This window comes from Mirounga angustirostris, unplaced genomic scaffold, assembly GCF_029215605.1.
Source record: "Mirounga angustirostris isolate CCGP_5_RB_7025 unplaced genomic scaffold, mMirAng1.0.hap1 SCAF_7, whole genome shotgun sequence".
NCBI lineage: Eukaryota > Metazoa > Chordata > Mammalia > Carnivora > Phocidae > Mirounga > Mirounga angustirostris.
In genome coordinates, this window is record NW_026991715.1 from 114,809,706 (window position 1) to 114,823,710 (window position 14,005).

Genomic DNA, 14,005 nt, shown 5'->3' on the forward strand with positions numbered 1-14,005 from the left:
CCTGCCAGGACACATCCCTCCTGTGAGGCACAGCCCCAAACACACGGTCACCCTTACAGCACATTCACAAATGCAAAATGAAATTTTAGAAAACTCTCTTTGAAACCCCTTCTCTGCTGATAGGATCAGCTGTCAAGGCGCAGTCCCGAACCCTTTCCCATCCAGCCTCTCAGCAGAGTTCCCAGACAGTCATCCTGCCAGGGTGCCTCTGTCATCCAGGACTCTCAGGACTCCATTAGCCTTTCTTCCTTCTAACCCATAACCGCACGTCAGCATGGAAACAGTGTGCTCAGAAGGAGCTGTACAAGTGTGGTAAGATTCTGAACTGTGGCAAATGGCGCTTTATTGGCAAGAAAATCCCAAGCTAATCAGGGAGAAATAAATGAAAGCTTCTCGGGGCGCCTGGGTGGCTCAGTCGTTAAGCGTCTGCCTTCGGCTCAGGTCATGATCCCAGGGTCCTGGGATCGAGTCCCACATTGGGCTCCCTGCTCAGCGGGAAGCCTGCTTCTCCCTCTCCCGCTCCCCTGCTTGTGTTCCTGCTCTCGCTAACTCTCTCTCTGTCAAATAAATAAAATCTTTTTTTTTTTTTTTTTTAAAGATTTTTATTTATTTATTCATGAGAGACAGAGAGAGAGAGGCAGAGGGAGAAGCAGGCTCCCAAGAAGCAGAGAGCCCGATGCGGGACTCGATCCCAGGACCCTGGGATCATGACCTGAGCCGAAGGCAGACGCTTAACCATCTGAGCCACCCAGGCGCCCAAATAAATAAAATCTTAAAAAAAAAAAAAAAATGAAAGCTTCTCAATTAGCCAGGGAAGAGGATAAAATAATCAATAAGGGAAATTTGCTAACATGGATAAAGTTGAGCAACAGACCTGTAATAAAAGGAAGGCTAAAGAAACAACCAGATAACAAATAGGTTTATTTAATGCCTTTTCGTTGTTTATGGGCTTCTGTCTCACAATACTTGATAGACTAGGGATGCAGGAAGCAAGGCAAGAAAGAACAAATCTGTGTGAAAGAGGATTTGAAATGAGTCCTCCCATCCCCCATTTTATTTATTTGTTTGTTTGTTTGTTTATTGAGCAATGCCTTACCTTTTAGAAAGGGAGACTCTTAAATTCTGCAGTAAGAAACCTGAGAAACAGAGATAGAGACCCAGACAAGGATGAGCAACCACACTAAGAGACCTAGTTGGAGAAGTCAGTGGGTCTATAACTCAAAGTTCTATGACTTCCTCAAACCCAAGTCAGAAGATGTCCATCAAATGCATTACTATCAAGGCATTAAGAATAATGTATTCTAGGGGCTCCTGGATGGCTCAGTAGTTAAGCGTGTGCCTTCAGCTCGGGTCATGATCCCGGGGTCCTGGGATCGAGCCCCACATCGGTCTCTCTATTCAGCAGGAAGCCTGCTTCTCCCTCTCCCACTCCCCCTGCTTTTGTTCCTTCTCTCGCTGTCTCTCTCTCTGTCAAATAAATAAATAAAATCTTAAAAAAAAAAAAAAAGAATGTATTCTACTTGACATGGAAGGATGTTCATGATATTGAGTAAAAAGGTTGGTTGTGGTTTTTTTTAAGTTTTTATTTTGATTTGTTAGTTAACATATAGTGCTATATTAGTTTCAGGTATACAATATAGTGATTTAACACTTTCATATATTACCTGGTGTTCATCACAACAAATGTGCTCCTTAATTCCCATCACCTATTTCACCTATCCCCCCAGCCACCTCCCCTCTGTTAACCATCAATTTGTTCTCTATAGTTAAGAGTCTGTTTCTTGGTTTGCCTCACTCTCTCCCTCTTTCTCTCTTTCCCTTTGCTCATTTGTTTTGTTTCTTAAATTCCACATATAAGTGAAATCATTTGGTATTTGTCTTTCTCTGACTTACTTCACTTAGCATAATATCCTCTAGGTCCATCCACGTTATTGCAAATGGCAAGATTTCATTCCTTTTTATGGCTAATATTCCATATCTATCTATCTATCTATCTATCTATCTATCTATCTATCTATCTCATATCTTCTTTATCCATTCATCAGTCAATGGGCATTTGGGCTGTTTCCATAGTTTGGCTATTGTAGCTATTGTAGATAATGCTGCTATAAACATTGGGGTGCATGTATTCCTTTGAGTTAGTATTTTTGTATTCTTTGGGTAAATACCTAATAGTATGATTGCTGGATCATAGGGTAGCTCTATTTTCAACTTTTTGAGGAACCTCCATAAAGGTAGGTTATAAATTGATATCATTTTATATTAATATACTTTTATTGTGGTAAAATATACATAGCATAAAATTTACCATTTTAGCCATTTTAAGTGTACAATCCAGTAACATTAAATAGATTCACATTTTTGTGCAATCATCACCATTATCCATCTCCAGAAATTTTTCATCATCCCAAACTCTGTACCCATTTAAACAATAACTCCCCTTTATCTCCTCCTCCAGTACCTGGTAACCATTATTCCACTTTCTGTCCCTATGAATTTGACTAGTCTGGATACCTGTGTAAGTGGAATCATACAATATTTGGTTTTTTTGCATTTAGATTATTTCATTTAGCATAATGCCTTCAAGTTTCATTTGTGTTATAGCACAGATATAGATCAGAATCTCATTCTTTTTTAAGTCTGAGTAATTTTCCATTGTATGTATAGTCTACATTTTGTTGATCCATTCTTCCATCAAGAACACTTGGGTTGTTTCCACTTTTAGGCTATTGTGAATAATGTTGCTTTGAACATTTGTCTACAGATATCCGTTTGAATCCCTGCTTTTAATTCCTTTGGATATATACCTAGAAGAGGAACTGTTGATTTATGGTAATTCTATTTAATTTTCTGAGGAGATGCCATACCGTTTTCCACAGAAGCTTCTATTCACATTTTATAACTATTTGTGAAGTACAGAAAAAGAGAGACAAAGATTATATACCAAAATGTTAGCAGTAATTTCTGAGTTGTGCAATTATGGGTTGATTTCCCCTAAGCATTAGTTATGTATTAATAAATAACAAATTTCCCCAAAACTTGGCTCTAGAAACTACAAACATTAATAATCTTTTGCAATTTCTGAGGGCCAGGAATCTGGAGGAGCTGAATTGGTTAGATCTAAGTCAAATTTTTTAGGGAGGTTGTGGTGAAGGTGGCAGCGAGGGCTGCATTCTCTGAAAACTGGACTGGGGCTGGGGGGATCTCTTCCAAGTCTCACTCCTATGGCTGTTGGCAAGAGGCTTCAGCTTTTCACCATACAAGCTTCTGCATAAAACTGACTATGACATGTTTTCTCTCAGAACCAGTGATGAGAGAGGCGGTGGGAGGGAGAGGCTAAGCTGGAAGCTGCCAAGTCTTATAACCTAGTCTCTGCAGTTACACGTCACTTTTGCACAATCTCTTGTTCACACAAGACCCACTCTGGTATAAAGTGGTGAGGGACTATTAAAAAATATGAATATCTGGAGGTGGCGGCCATCTTGGGGGCTGGCTACCATATCCCAATGATCTGGATTTTCTTCCTCTGCCCCAACGTTATTGAGAGTACAATTGACATATAAGGTTGTGTGAGTTTAGGGTATACAATGTGTTTATTTGATACATTAATATACCACAAAATGATTACCACCATTGCATTAGCTAACACTTCCATCTTGTCCCATAATTACCATTTTCTATTGTGGTTAGAACATTTAAGATCCTCTCTTAGCAACATTCAAGTATATAATACAGTATTACTAGCTAAAACCACCATGTGGGACATTAGATCCCCAGAATTTATTAATCTTATAACAGGAAATTTGTACCCTTTGGCCAGTATCTCCCCACGTCCATCACCTGTTCGGCCCCTGGTAGCCACCACTTTATTTACTGTTTCTCTGAGTCTGGCCTTTTTAGTTTCCACATATAAGTGATATCATACAGTTTTTCTCTTTTTCTTACTTCATTTAACCTAATAGACTCAAGGTTCATCCAAGTTGTCGCAAATGGCAATTTCCTTCTTTCTCATGGCTAAATAATATCCCACTGTGTGCTTATATGTAACTAAAACATCTTTATCCATTTATCTGTGATGGACACTTAGATTGTGTCCATTATCTTAGCTATCGTGAATAAAGCTGCAATGAACATGGGAGTGCACATATCTCTTCAAGATAATGATCTTCATCACCCAGGACTGGGATTGCTGGATCATAGGGTAGTTCTATTTTGAATATTTTGAGGACCCTCCATACTGTTTTCCAGAGTGGCTACACCAGTTTTCATTCCCACCACCAGCGAGCCAGGGTTCCCTTTTCTCCACAGCCTCGCCAACACTTGTTATTTCTTCTCTTTTTTGACACAGCCGTTCTGACAGGTGTGAGGTGACATCTCCTTGTGGTTTTGATTTGCATTTCCCGGCTGATGAGTGATGTCAAGAACCTTTTCATGTATTTTCAAATTTAACTAAAATGTGTATCTTTGGGACATAGAAATTATACAGGGAAATGCCAATAGCCTGTATAACATTCGGAAGCATTAAAAGACAAAAAGACCCATAAAAATATCAGGATTTCTCCAACTACTGTCTGACTTCAGAAAGAACCAGTTGGTTAGAAGACATTTTCATTGAGGGACGTTTTCCTACTGGCGCTCAGCTGGGTTTGACCCCATCTTCAGTGCGCAGTTTGAAATAACAATTCCAACAGCGGTGCCACAACTCCACGTCAGTGGTGAGCGTACAGAATCCAGGAGGCTTCCATGGGGGCTGGAGATGAACTTCCAAAGCCTTTCTGGGTAGCCTGCTGCCGTGGTCCCATCTTTGGTTGACCCTTTGTTGAGGACTGAAATTGGACAGTTTTACTGAAGGAATAAAGCTAATGTCTTATCTATAAGATATACCTGCCTCCGGAAGAGATAACATATCACCGCTTTATTGCTCACGGTTTAAAGATATTTTAAAACTTCTTTCAAAGTTTTAAGTGACAAAACATGTGCTGTAGAGGGTGCCTGGGTGGCTCAGTCATTAAGCGTCTGCCTGTGGCTCAGGTCATGATCCCAGGGTCCTGGGATCGAGCCCCATGTCGGGCTCCCGGCTTGGCGGGAAGCCTGCTTCTCCCTCTCCCCCTCTTGTGTTTCTGCTCTTGCTATCTCTCTGTCAAATAAATAAATAAAATCTTAAAAAAAAAAAACCAAAAACATGTGCTATAGAATGTATAGAAACAAAAATGTGAAGGGAAATAATTAATCTCCTGATTCTATTCTCTAGCAATAGATAGAGTGGTTGGGCTTTGGAGTAGGGTAAACTTGGATGCACACCCTGACTCTGACATTGAGTAGCTGTGCAATCTAGGGGGAGTTACTGAGCCTGTGGGAGTCAGTTTCTTCATCTGAAAAATGGGTGTATTCATAATATTCCCAAAGTGGGAAGCAAAATATATGTCCGTTGTCTGGTGCATGAATAGATGAAAGGTGCTGTATCCATACAATGGAAGATTTATTCAGCAATAAACTGCCAACATATGCTATGGCATGGTGAAACTCCAAAATGTTTTGCTAAGTGAAAGAAGTCAGATACAAAAGGCCAAAGAATTACATGTTATATGATTCCAATCGTATGAAATGTCCAGAAAAAACAAATTTTAGAGATAGAAAGTAGATTAGTAGTTGCCTGGCGCTGGAAGTGGGACTGGAGATTAACTATAAATGGGTACGAGGAATCTTATTGTGGGAATAAAAATGTTCTAAAACTGGATTATGGTGATGATCGCACCATTCAGTAAAGCTACTAGAAATCACTGAACTGCACACTTGAAATGGATAAATTATATGATACATAAAATATGCTTCCATAAACCTTTTTTTTTCTTAAGGATGGGAACTAGTCATCCCACTTGGAATGGTCTGTGCTAAAAAATAAAAGCATTAGTGGTAAGGGTTAGGGAAAAAAAGATAAAATCTCATCTTATATTTACTGTTTAAAAGAGGATATCTGTAAAACATTCTGTAAAAAGTGCAGTCTGGCACATGGGGACACTTGAGTAATTGCCTGGTATTGTAACAGTTAATTATCAGTGACTATAAATAGTTAAAGGAAATATGATGAAATACATTTTTCTATGCATGTATTTTTCATATAAGTCAGATAATCTTGTATAAGTTCTATTTCTTGCCTTTATTTATCATCATTTCTGCCTTATTATAAGTCTTTCTTAGACATCCCGTGATGACATGGAGTATACCATATGGCTAAATGTAATATAAACATTTACTGATGGATATTAGTTTTTTAAATTTTGCTTTATAAATAAATTTAATGAACATCTTTTTCCTTAAGTCTTAAGGTATTCATAGAAATAGTCAAAAAATTCAGTAAAATTGCAGGATACAAAATCAATGTACAGAAATCTGTGGCATTTCTATACACCAATAATGAGCAGCAGAAAGAGAAATTAAGAAATCAATCTCATTTACAATTGCACCGAAAACAAGATATCTAGGAAATAACCTAACCAAAGAGATGAAAGACCTGTACCCTGAAAACTATAAAACACTGATGAAAGAAACTGAAGATGACACAAAGACATGTAAAGACATTCCATGCTTATGGATTGGAAGAATAAATATTGTTAAAATGTCTACAATCTACACATTTAATGCAATCCCTATCAAAATACCAATAGCATTTTTCACAGAGCTGGAACAAACAATCCTAAAATTGGTATGGAATCACAAAAGATCCCCAATAGCCAATGCAACCTTGGAGAAGAAAAACAAAGCTGGAGGCATCACAATTCTGGACTTCAAGTTATATTACAAAGCTGTAGTGATCAAATAGTATAGTACTGGCACAAAAATAGACACATAGATCATCAGAACAGAATAGAAAACCTAGAAATGAACCCACAACTATATGGCCATTTAATCTACAACAAAGCTGGAAAGAATATCCAATGGGAAAAAGTCTCTTCAACAAATGGTGTTGGGAAAACTGGACAGCAACATGCAGAAGAATAAAACTGGACTACTTTCTTACACCATACACAAAAATAAAGTCAAAACGGATGAAAGACCTAAATGTGAGACAGAATACCATCAAAATCCTAGAGGAGAACACAGGCAGTATCCTCTTTGATATCAGCCATAGTAACTTCTTTGTAGATAATGTCTCTTGAGGCAAGGGAAACAAATGCAAAAATAAACTATTGGGACTTCATCAAAAGAAAAAGCTTCTGCACAGCAAAGGAAGCAATCAACAAAACTAAAAGGCAACCTTGGGAATGGGAGAAGATATTTGCAAATGACATATCTGATGAAGGATTAGTGTCCAAAATATATAAAGAACTTATAAATCTCAACACCAAAAAAATGAATAATCCAATTAAAAAATGGGCAGAAGACATGAATAGACATTTGTTCAAGAAAGACATCCAGATGGCTAACAGGCACATGAAAAGATACTCAGCATCACTCATCATCAGGGAAATACAAATCAAAACTACAGTGAGAGATCACCTCACACTTGTCAGAATGGCTAAAATCAACACCACAAGAAACTAGTGGATGTGGAGAAAGGTGAACCCTCTTACAATGTTGGTGGGAATGCAAACTGGTGCAGCCACTGCAGAAAACAGTATGGAAGTTCCTCAAAAAGTTAAAAACAGAACTACCCTACGATCCAGCAATTGCACTTCTAGGTATTTACTCAGAGAATACAAAAATACTAATTAAAGGGGATACATGCACTCCGATATTTATTGCAGCATTATCTGTAATAGTCAAATCATGGAAACAGTCCAAGTGTCCATTGACTGATGAATGGATAAAGAAGATGTGATATATACATATATATACACACACACACATACACACGCAATGAAATATTACTCAACCATCAAAAAGAATGAAATCTTGCCATTTGCAATGACATGGATGGAGCTAGAGGGTATTATGCTAAGTGAAATAAGTATAAAAGTAAGAGGAAGACAAATACTGTATGATTTTACTCATATGTGGAATTTAAGAAACAAAACAAATGAGCAAAAGGAAAAAAAAGAGTGAGAGAGAGGCAAACTGAGAAACAGACTCTTAACCATAGAGAAGAAAGCTAAGTGAAATAAGTCAGAGAAAGACAAATACCATATGATTTCACTCCTATGTGGAATTTAAGAAACAACAAAAACAACAACAAAACTCAAGGAAAAAAAGAGAGAAGAGAGAGACAAGTCAAGAAACAGACCCTTAACTATAGAGAATGAACTGATGGTTACCAGAGGGGAGGTGGGTGGGGGATGGGTGAAACACGTGATGGGGATTAAGGAGGGCACTTGCTGTGATGAGCACTGGGTGATGTAGAGAAGTGTTGACTCACTATATTGTACACCTGAAACTAATATTACACTGTGTTAACTAACTGGAATTTGAATAAAAACTTTAAAAAACACACAAATAAAATTACAGGATCTGAGCATACACACATGGTTAGAGCTGCTGTTGCATGTCACCAAGTCACTGCCTGGAAAGTTTTTGCCATTTATACTGCCACCAACACCATATGGAATCCCAATTTCATCCTACAGAGACATTGAATACTATTTTTAAACCTTGGCTAATTTGATAGGTGAAAGTGGTAATTGTTTCTTTCAGTTGAAGTCTCTATGGTTGGTTACTAGTGAGTCTGCCCATGTTTGGTATGCTTATTAGGCATGTATTATTTCTGTGAATTGTTGGCTCATGTCCTTTGTGCCTATTCATCTTTTGGGATTTTGTTCTTTCTGATGAACTTGTATGAATAGTCCATTGAGGACTCTAACTGTCCTTTGTTGTATTTTTTTTCCAGATTGCTTAGTTCTGTTTAATTTTACTAATAATGGGTTGGAGTTTTAGACACTCATAAAGTAAAGGTCACTTTGTAAAGCAGATTTGTGGAAGATTCAGAGATGGATACATGGGCAGGGGGGAGGGAAAGAGAGAACACCACATTCTTTACCTGCTTTATAATTTAGCCTATGTGATCATATATGGACCAGATCACAACTGTTACCTTCTTAGTCACAACTTAGCTATCCTGGTTCAACAACCACTTCCTAATCTAGTTAACTGGGAGCTCCAAGAGCCCTCTGGACCTCAGGACTGACTCAGGATTAAACTGAAATCCAAGTATTGTGGTAACAGTGTTCTCACATTAAATTTGTCCTCAGGCTCGGCTCCTAACACCAACAGATCAAATCACAGTTCAGTAATATCTCTCCGATCAACAAGCAACTGGCTAAAAACTTTATTACTTTCACTCTAGATCAACCGAAGACTGGAAATATCAGATAATCACTAAGGAATTTGTCACATGGATATATTCCATAGGTGTAAACCCAGGGGGTTACCATCATTCATTATGAAACATCCCTACTTGCATTGGTTGCTAGCATAGGTAAGAACTCCCCCTCTAGACCTGTGTTCTCTAAAAACATCTTGAGAACCTCTTCCCAAAAACGATATGTTAACATGGGGGGAAAAGGGTCACTTTTTGGAATCAGTGTTAGTAAGTATTAAAGATAATTGAGGGCCCTGGTGGCTCAGTTGGTGAGATAAATAAAATCTGCCTTTATTCCTCTTTTTCCACCTTCCTTTCTAGTAATTCCTTTCTGCAATCCTAGGAATCCCAGATCTCTGTATATCTTACTATGTGTCAGGAACTCTTTAAAAATTTTTAAAAATAGGGGTGCCTGGGTGGTCTAGTCAGTTAAGCGTCTGCCTTTGGCTCAGGTCATCATCCCCAGGTCCTGGGATCAAGCCCCATATTGGGCTCCCTGCTCAGCGGGGAGTCTGCTTCTCCCTCTCCCTCTGCTGTTCTCTCTCTCAAATAAATAAATACAATCTTAAAAAAAAAAAGAGTAAAGATAATTAAGAATGTCCTTAAATATGCAATTGTTAGTTTCAAAATAATGGAAAAACCAATCTTTGAAGGTGGCCCTAGCTGTGTGACTTTGGGAAAGTTCCTTTATTTCTGAATCTGTTTCCTCTTCTATAAAAGAGAAATTAGATCTTTAACCCCAGGCCCATGCGATGGCTCTAAGGAATTGTAAGTCACCAAGCCCATCATAAATATTCAGGTATTCTCTGACTCTTAGGCCAAGGAAATTAACTAGTAGGTCAAGTGGCTTAATTTCTTGAAGATTCCAGTTAGGCAGGAGAATATTATTTGCTTTTTGTTGCTTAAAGTACAGTGCTAGGTATTTTTATCTTCTTATTAAACCTATACAACACTGGCTGTTACTCCCATTTCAATGATGAGGAAACAGGCTTGAAGAAATCACCTTGTTTTTGATGCAGTGAGCCATATGCTTCCCTATGACTCATTTCTGGTGTTTCTTCCATTTGATCAATGCCTAATTTGTTGGACTTGTTATCCAACTGCCTACATGACATATCCATTTTGATGACTAATTTGCAGCATCTCAGACAAGATGAAAAGCAAGTTTCTGACATTGCTCCCAAAGCATATCTTTCCCACAGCCTTCCGCACTCAGTAAATGACAACTTTACCATCCCAGGTGCTGAAACCCAAAACCTCAGTTGTCCTCAACTCCCTCAAACCCCCCTCTGATCTTTAACAAGTCCTGACAACTCCATCTTCAAAATCTATCCAGAATCTGGACCACCTCTTACATTTCCACTACCACTCTGGCCAAGACCACCAGTGACTCTCACTTGTATTATTAAATATCCTCCCAAGAGGTTCATTTCTGCTCTTGTACCTCTTCCGTCTATTTGCACAAAGCTGGTAGAATGATCCTGCTAAAATGGAGGTCTGGTCAAGTCATCTCTCTGTTCAAAACCTTCCAATGGATTCCACTCTGACTCAGAGTAAGAAACAAAGACCCATATGGCTTCAAGACTCCACATGACGTGCAATCGATACCACCGATGATCACACTTTCTATCCCTCCCCATGTTGCTCACTCCACTCCAGCCACACCAGCCACCTTGCTGTGCCCTCTGACAGGGTGATTCTAACCACAGACTCCATCCTGGCTCACTCCCTCATTTCCTTCAGGCTTTTATTCAAAAGCTACCTTCTCCATGAGGGCATCATTCACCATCCTCTCTAAAACTTCAGCCCCCAATCATTTGTGTTCCCATGCCTGCCTTCATGTGTTTCTGCTACACTTCTCCCCAATATACTACATATTGTGCTCATTTATCTTGTCTCCCCTCACTAGAATGTAATCTCCACGGGACCAGGGATTTTGGTCAGCTTGTTCTCTGCTGTATTCCCAGTGCCTAACACATGGTGAGCCCACCATAAATATTTGCTGAAAAGGTGAATGAGCTTCTAACTAATACTTTCTCTGCTCCACCCATGATGTCCTCCATCTAACATGAGAGCATCCTTTGCAAACACTTAAACTTTTCTTCATGTTACCGCTTGTGCCTTTTATCAGGTAGAACAGAACTTCCTTAAAGTTTTCCACACCCCTCTCTAGGCTTTCCTCTCTATCTTCTTGACCAGTTCTGGGTCCATGACAATCTCTAGTGCAATCACTGGCAAAGGGGATGGGACCACCACTGGCTGCCATGATTTAAGCATGGTTTATTCTCTGTGACTGGGTATATGGCTGCTGGAATAAAGTGACGTTAACAAGGAAGAAGAGAATGGATTTTATATAGAGAAATAAGTGTCTGCCATGTCCACTGAATCACAATTTCATGTCTGTGATCACAGTTGAGTTTTACCATCCTTATGAGGAAGGATAAATGGGTATTCTGACCATTTTACAGAGGACAAAACAAAGCCATAGAGAGATCCTCCAACATGCTAACATCACTTAGTAGATCAGAGGTGGGACCAGTGTGGTCTACCCAAGTTCTGGGTTCTGGAGAAGTAGGGTGCTTTAGAGAAGAAGAGTACAGCAGAAATCAGAGACTCCGGGATTCATTTTCACTCTGTACAAAAGAACTTTATGACCTCAAATAGGTGTTTTGATCCCTCAGGGCCTCAGTTTCTTCATCTGTAAAATGAAAATAAACTCCATTTCTTGCTCCAGAGCTGTGCTTGGGCTGATTAATCATTAAGACTCTCTTCTTATCTGTTGAATTCCAGCTCAGGCAGAGAAACAGGAGTGAATTGTTGGACTTTAAACCCTGCACAGCCAGAAGAGAAGAATTAGCTTTCTTTGTAATAATCTTTAAAAAAAAGTCCCGTATTGTTCTAAAAATAAATACATAAGGATGATCCTTTTAAACTTTAGTCTGTTCCTGAGGATTTCCTTGCACTGCATCTCTAAATCCTTTTTGCTCCAGCTTTGACATTTGAGGAACACAGTTATTCCTGGCAGGTTGTCTGTTCCTCACTTAGAAATCAAGTCCCCTGTGAATGCATAGTTGGAAGGTTCCATTGCAGAGCCTCTTCATGGAGCCAACCACAGACGCCTTTGTAGCTTGAGAGCTATGAAACCCCGATATCCTCCTCGCCAGGGTCCTAGTGCACACAGTTGCCAGGTGGTGGTCATTCAAATTCTGCTGTTGGGCTTCTCACTCCCATGCATTGTTCCCAGTATGTCACCTGACTGTAAAATTCAAAGTTTTTCTTGCCGAAGGAGTGGCTTTATGAGGGCAATGGCAGGAAGATGGTTATTCAATAATTTGCTGAACATTGCATGTTAAGCTCTATGCCCATATGATACATTTTCCAACCTTTTAACTTCATAGATCTAGAGTTTCCTTTCCTGCAGTGTCAAAATTAATATTTAATAACTCTTTATTTTGGATAGAAATTTAAGGTGTTCCATGTATTATCTCATGTGATTTTATAATTAAGAAAAATTAGGTAACTCTCACAAGATTGTTAAGCTGGTAAAGAATGGAACTGAGCTCAGATCCTAGGATTACCAGGCTATCTTTCAAGTGTCATACATACCAAGTGTTATAATTTTGGTGCTTTCAGTATTTGTGCTGCTGAAGTGAGCACTTAATTTTGGTACTTTCAAAATGGGACATTTATATGTACCTTTAATCACTCACCATCAGTGTCTGGGGTATGTCACTTCTGAAAAACCTGGATAGGGAATTTTACTAAAAGAGAGCTGTTTACACATCTTAAGCCAGGGGTTGGCAAACTTCTTCTGTAAAGGGCCAGATAGTAAACATTTTAGGTTTTGTGGGCTGACATAATTTCTGTTGCAACAATTCAACTATGCCATGGTAGTGAGAAAGCAGACATAGACAATACATAAACAAATCAGCATGGCTTGAGTTTCAATAAAACTTTACAAAAACAGGCGGTAGGTTGCATTTGAATCATGAGCCATTGTTCATTGACTTCTGACCCAGGCTTGGTCACTCTTTTACATGGTGCTTTCAAGGGCATTAGTAAAAATAATTATCTCTGATTTTCTTAGGTGGGAAGGTGAAATTTGTTTTGCAAAATATTCATCCCAGTACTTCAGAGAAGTCTACACATTTACCTCACTATGTTATTCCACAATTTTTTTTTTTTTTTGGTTGTCAAATGATCCTTTATTGAAATATTTTCCTTTGTAGTTCTTAACTAGCTGGGCATTGTACTGCACCACTATTGATGTCATCTATGATTTCATAGGGGTGGCGGCCACCAACACTGCAGCTCACAGATTGGGTGGTCCCCAGAATCTCTTTAATGGTTTCAGAGAGTTCCCTGGCTAAAGATCTGGAGCCACATCTGTCAGGCAATGTTGACAATCTCATCAACAGTGACATTTCCACTGTGCTTAATGTGTTTTTGCCTCTTTCTGTCTCTTGGCGGTTCCTTGAGGGCTTTGATAATCAGGGCAGAGGCAGAAGGTCCCACTTCAATCTGGGCCTGTGTGTTCTGAATGGTCAGTTTCACTGTGATCCTCAGACCCTTCCAATCACCAGTTGCCTTGGCGATGTCATCAACAAACTTTTTTGGAGACAGATCCAGGGGGTTGATCTTCTGGACCAGGACAGACGTGTCACAGTCTTCCCTACCAGTGCACCTCAGGTATACGACTTTGATCTCACTGGG

At 39.2% G+C, this 14,005-nt stretch overlaps 1 long non-coding RNA gene across 6 annotated transcripts in view; it reads right to left on the reverse strand.

Moving 5' to 3' along the window:
• Window positions 1-14,005, reverse strand: part of LOC135365430 (uncharacterized) — a 105,269-nt gene that overhangs the window by 60,201 nt on the left and 31,063 nt on the right. The gene's annotated exons all lie outside the window — the stretch shown is intronic.